At 52.5% G+C, this 6,000-nt stretch overlaps 1 protein-coding gene across 1 annotated transcript in view; it reads left to right on the top strand.

The window, feature by feature from the left end:
• The first annotated feature begins 218 nt into the window (after positions 1 to 218).
• Positions 219 to 6,000, top strand: part of LOC307144155 (lysosomal acid phosphatase-like) — a 27,896-nt gene continuing 22,114 nt past the window's right edge. Inside the window, exons 1-2 of the mRNA XM_079846194.1 lie at positions 219 to 233; positions 314 to 353. The gene's annotated coding sequence lies outside the window, so the exon portion shown is untranslated. The remainder of the gene's footprint in view (positions 234 to 313; positions 354 to 6,000) is intronic.

Genomic DNA, 6,000 nt, shown 5'->3' with positions numbered 1-6,000 from the left:
AAATACACCTTAATTAAGACTGGTCTCGGATTCCAGATGAAACATGACCCATATTTGCAGTTTACTTTTATCTAATGAAAAAAAACACATTTGTTTGCGATTTGGTCCGAAGTCCGTCTCTGTTCCAAGACAGCCAATCACATTAAAGAGTGCGTTGACCAATGGGAGCGCTCCTTCACCTAGAAAAGCTTCATGTGTTTGCCAGATCAGCCAGGCAACAATCATTCATTGAAGTAACTGTGCTCTATCTCAGCTGCTCATCCGCAAGTATGGATTCCTGTTTTCTGATTGTGATGTTTGTCTTTGTTTTCAGTCTTTCCAATGGAGAGAGGACGCTCAAGTTTGTCACTGTGGTGAGTATTATGCATTTGTCCAGATAACTGCCAAACTAGTGTGTGTTGAGCAAATGTAGGCTGCAGCTGGTTTGACAAAACCATTCCTCTTAAATAATGTTCATAAAACGATGCACAAATTCTGACTTCCTATAATGTTTCATATTTTTATGCATAACAAAGATGCGCCTTCTGTGTGAATGTGACTTTTTTTTTTCAACTTTGTTTCTGCTGTACAGTTAAGGTCATAATTATTCATACCCAGGCAGAATTTTTAATCATGGTGAATTTTTATTTGGCAAATAGGCATGTTCTGGCTGGAAATAACACGAAAAGGTAGCAAAAGAAAGTAAGACGCTGTGAACACAGCCTTTATTTTTCATCACAGCTGTCAAATGTTTTTTTGTAACTATAATTTCCACTGGGATTTTGCCCACTCCTCTTCTGCATAGATCTCCAGACCCTTGGCTTCCTTGCCGTCACTCTGGTCTTCAGTTCTCTCCACAAATTCTCAATTAGATTCAGGTCTGGACTCTCCAAAACACTGATATTGTTCTCTGCCAACCATTTCTTGACCACTTTTGTTGTGTGTTTTGGATTATCTTGTTTCTCCAAAGAAAAGCCACATCCCTATGTCCAAACAACTCAATCTTTGTCTCGTAGAAGCAGCCTTCTATGCAAAAAAAAGCATTCAACCCCACAAACACCATCCCTACGGTCAAGCATGGTGGTGGGAACTCTGGGAGTGTTTTTCAGCCAATGGGCCAGACAACCTTGTAAAAGTAAATGGCATCATGAAAAAAAGACTACAGGAAGATTCTGGAGCCAAACATCAGTCTGCGGAAAACTTGCTGGGCTGGGGACGCAGTTGTCCTTCGAACAAGATAACGATCCAAAACACACAACAAAAGTGGTCAAGAAATAAAAGTGAATATGCTTAACTGTATATTGTCGATACTGGTCTTTTCTGTCGTTACCAGTCTAGTTTGATACTGGATCCAGAAACAGTCACAATATCTGCTGACATGAGTAACCAATGTTTGCCACACACTTTGTTATTAGTTCTCGACTGCCTGTCAGCTTGCTCAATCTTTGGCTTCATCACATGATGTGTCTGGGTCAGTGGAACCATCAGATGTCCCAACCGTCAACTACTGGTTTCAGGAGAGCGAGAGGGTCTGGGACTGAAGGCTGGGTCTGGTGAACCATCGGACGTCCCAGTGTCAACTACTGGTTTCAGGAGAGCGAGAGGGTCTGGGACTGAAGGCTGGGTCAGTGGAACCATCGGACGTCCCAATCGTCAACTACTGGTTTCAGGAGAGCGAGAGGGTCTGGGACTGAAGGCTGGGTCTGTTGAACCATCAGACGTCCCAATCGTCAACTACTGGTTTCAGGAGAGCGAGAGGGTCTGGGACTGAAGGCTGGGTCTGTTGAACCATCAGACGTCCCAATCGTCAACTACTGGTTTCAGGAGAGCGAGAGGGTCTGGGACTGAAGGCTGGGTCTGTTGAACCATCAGACGTCCCAATCGTCAACTACTGGTTTCAGGAGAGCGAGAGGGTCTGGGACTGAAGGCTGGGTCAGTGGAACCATCAGACGTCCCAATCGTCAACTACTGGTTTCAGGAGAGCGAGAGGGTCTGGGACTGAAGGCTGGGTCTGTTGAACCATCGGACGTCCCAGTGTCAACTACTGGTTTCAGGAGAGTGAGAGGATCTGGGACTGAAGGCTGGGTCAGTGGAACCATCGGACGTCCCAGTGTCAACTACTGGTTTCAGGAGAGCGAGAGGGTCTGGGACTGAAGGCTGGGTCAGTGGAACCATCGGACGTCCCAGTGTCAACTACTGGTTTCAGGAGAGCGAGAGGATCTGGGACTGAAGGCTGGGTCAGTGGAACCATCAGATGTCCCAACCGTCAACTACTGGTTTCAGGAGAGCGAGAGGGTCTGGGACTGAAGGCTGGTTCTGTTGAACCATCGGACGTCCCAACCGTCAACTACTGGTTTCAGGAGAGCGAGAGGGTCTGGGACTGAAGGCTGGTTCTGTTGAACCATCGGACGTCCCAACCGTCAACTACTGGTTTCAGGAGAGCGAGAGGGTCTGGGACTGAAGGCTGGGTCAGTGGAACCATCGGACGTCCCAGTGTCAACTACTGGTTTCAGGAGAGCGAGAGGGTCTGGGACTGAAGGCTGGGTCAGTGGAACCATCAGACTTCCCAGTGTCAACTACTGGTTTCAGGAGAGCGAGAGGGTCTGGGACTGAAGGCTGGGTCAGTGGAACCATCGGACGTCCCAGTGTCAACTACTGGTTTCAGGAGAGCGGGAGGGTCTGGGACTGAAGGCTGGGTCTGTTGAACCATCAGACGTCCCAGTGTCAACTACTGGTTTCTGGAGAGCGAGAGGGTCTGGGACTGAAGGCTGGGTCAGTGGAACCATCAGACGTCCCAGTGTCAACTACTGGTTTCTGGAGAGCGAGAGGGTCTGGGACTGAAGGCTGGGTCTGTTGAACCATCAGACGTCCCAGTGTCAACTACTGGTTTCAGGAGAGCGAGAGGGTCTGGGACTGAAGGCTGGGTCAGTGGAACCATCAGACGTCCCAGTGTCAACTACTGGTTTCAGGAGAGCGAGAGGGTCTGGGACTGAAGGCTGGGTCAGTGGAACCATCAGACGTCCCAGTGTCAACTACTGGTTTCAGGAGAGCGAGAGGGTCTGGGACTGAAGGCTGGGTCAGTGGAACCATCAGACGTCCCAAACGTTAACTACTGGTTTCAGGAGAGCGAGAGGGTCTGGGACTGAAGGCTGGTTCTGTTGAACCATCGGACGTCCCAACCGTCAACTACTGGTTTCAGGAGAGCGAGAGGGTCTGGGACTGAAGGCTGGGTCAGTGGAACCATCGGACGTCCCAGTGTCAACTACTGGTTTCAGGAGAGCGAGAGGATCTGGGACTGAAGGCTGGGTCAGTGGAACCATCAGACGTCCCAACCGTCAACTACTGGTTTCAGGAGAGCGAGAGGGTCTGGGACTGAAGGCTGGGTCTGTTGAACCATCGGATGTCCCAGTGTCAACTACTGGTTTCAGGAGAGCGAGAGGGTCTGGGACTGAAGGCTGGTTCTGTTGAACCATCAGACGTCCCAGTGTCAACTACTGGTTTCAGGAGAGCGAGAGGGTCTGGGACTGAAGGCTGGGTCAGTGGAACCATCGGACGTCCCAGCGTCAACTACTGGTTTCAGGAGAGCGAGAGGGTCTGGGACTGAAGGCTGGGTCTGTTGAACCATCGGATGTCCCAGTGTCAACTACTGGTTTCAGGAGAGCGAGAGGGTCTGGGACTGAAGGCTGGTTCTGTTGAACCATCAGACGTCCCAGTGTCAACTACTGGTTTCAGGAGAGCGAGAGAGTCTGGGACTGAAGGCTGGGTCAGTGGAACCATCAGACGTCCCAACCGTCAACTATTGGTTTCACGAGAGCAAGAGGGTCTGGGACTGAAGGCTGGGTCAGTGGAACCATCGGACGTCCCAGCGTCAACTACTGGTTTCAGGAGAGCGAGAGGGTCTGGGACTGAAGGCTGGTTCTGTTGAACCATCAGACGTCCCAACCGTCAACTACTGGTTTCAGGAGAGCGAGAGGGTCTGGGACTGAAGGCTGGGTCAGTGGAACCATCGGAAGTCCCAACCGTCAACTACTGGTTTCAGGAGAGCGAGAGGGTCTGGGACTGAAGGCTGGGTCAGTGGAACCATCGGACGTCCCAACCATCAACTACTGTTTTCAGGAGAGCGAGAGGGTCTGGGACTGAAGGCTGGGTCAGTGGAACCATCGGACGTCCCAACCGTCAACTACTGGTTTCAGGAGAGCGAGAGGGTCTGGGACTGAAGGCTGGGTCAGTGGAACCATCGGACGTCCCAACCGTCAACTACTGGTTTCAGGAGAGCGAGAGGGTCTGGGACTGAAAGCTGGGTCAGTGGAACCATCGGACGTCCCAACCGTCAACTACTGGTTTCAGGAGAGCGAGAGGGTCTGGGACTGAAGGCTGGGTCAGTGGAACCATTGGACGTCCCAGTGTCAACTACTGGTTTCAGGAGAGCGAGAGGGTCTGGGACTGAAGGCTGGGTCAGTGGAACCATCGGACGTCCCAACCGTCAACTACTGGTTTCAGGAGAGCGGGAGGGTCTGGGACTGAAGGCTGGGTCTGTTGAACCATCGGACGTCCCAGTGTCAACTACTGGTTTCAGGAGAGCGAGAGGGTCTGGGACTGAAGGCTGGTTCTGTTGAACCATCGGACGTCCCAACCGTCAACTACTGGTTTCAGGAGAGCGAGAGGGTCTGGGACTGAAGGCTGGGTCAGTGGAACCATCAGACGTCCCAGTGTCAACTACTGGTTTCTGGAGAGCGAGAGGGTCTGGGACTGAAGGCTGGGTCAGTGGAACCATCAGACGTCCCAGTGTCAACTACTGGTTTCAGGAGAGCGAGAGGGTCTGGGACTGAAGGCTGGTTCTGTTGAACCATCGGACGTCCCAACCGTCAACTACTGGTTTCTGGAGAGCGGGAGGGTCTGGGACTGAAGGCTGGGTCAGTGGAACCATCAGACGTCCCAGTGTCAACTACTGGTTTCTGGAGAGCGAGAGGGTCTGGGACTGAAGGCTGGGTCAGTTGAACCATCGGACGTCCCAGTGTCAACTACTGGTTTCAGGAGAGCGAGAGGGTCTGGGACTGAAGGCTGGGTCAGTGGAACCATCGGACGTCCCAGTGTCAACTACTGGTTTCAGGAGAGCGAGAGGGTCTGGGACTGAAGGCTGGGTCAGTGGAACCATCGGACATCCCAACCGTCAACTACTGGTTTCAGGAGAGCGAGAGGGTCTGGGACTGAAGGCTGGGTCTGTGGAACCATCGGACGTCCCAACCGTCAACTACTGGTTTCAGGAGAGCGAGAGGGTCTGGGACTGAAGGCTGGGTCAGTTGAACCATCGGACGTCCCAGTGTCAACTACTGGTTTCAGGAGAGCGAGAGGGTCTGGGACTGAAGGCTGGGTCAGTGGAACCATCGGACGTCCCAACCGTCAACTACTGGTTTCAGGAGAGCGAGAGGGTCTGGGACTGAAGGCTGGGTCAGTAGAACCATCGGACATCCCAGTGTCAACTACTGGTTTCAGGAGAGCGAGAGGGTCTGGGACTGAAGGCTGGGTCAGTGGAACCATCGGACATCCCAACCGTCAACTACTGGTTTCAGGAGAGCGAGAGGGTCTGGGACTGAAGGCTGGGTCAGTGGAACCATCGGACGTCCCAACCGTCAACTACTGGTTTCAGGAGAGCGAGAGGGTCTGGGACTGAAGGCTGGGTCAGTAGAACCATCGGACGTCCCAGTGTCAACTACTGGTTTCAGGAGAGCGAGAGGGTCTGGGACTGAAGGCTGGGTCAGTGGAACCATCGGACATCCCAGTGTCAACTACTGGTTTCAGGAGAGCGAGAGGGTCTGGGACTGAAGGCTGGGTCAGTGGAACCATCGGACATCCCAGTGTCAACTACTGGTTTCAGGAGAGCGAGAGGGTCTGGGACTGAAGGCTGGGTCAGTGGAACCATCGGACGTCCCAGTGTCAACTATTGGTTTCAGGAGAGCGAGAGGGTCTGGGACTGAAGGCTGGGTCAGTGGAACCATCGGACGTCCCAGTGTCAACTACTGG

Source organism: Gobio gobio (assembly GCF_949357685.1).
Source record: "Gobio gobio genome assembly, chromosome: 20".
In the NCBI taxonomy this organism is placed as follows: Eukaryota; Metazoa; Chordata; class Actinopteri; order Cypriniformes; family Gobionidae; genus Gobio; species Gobio gobio.
The sequence above is the reverse complement of the archived record's forward strand: the minus strand, read 5'-3'. Positions and strand labels throughout refer to the sequence as shown.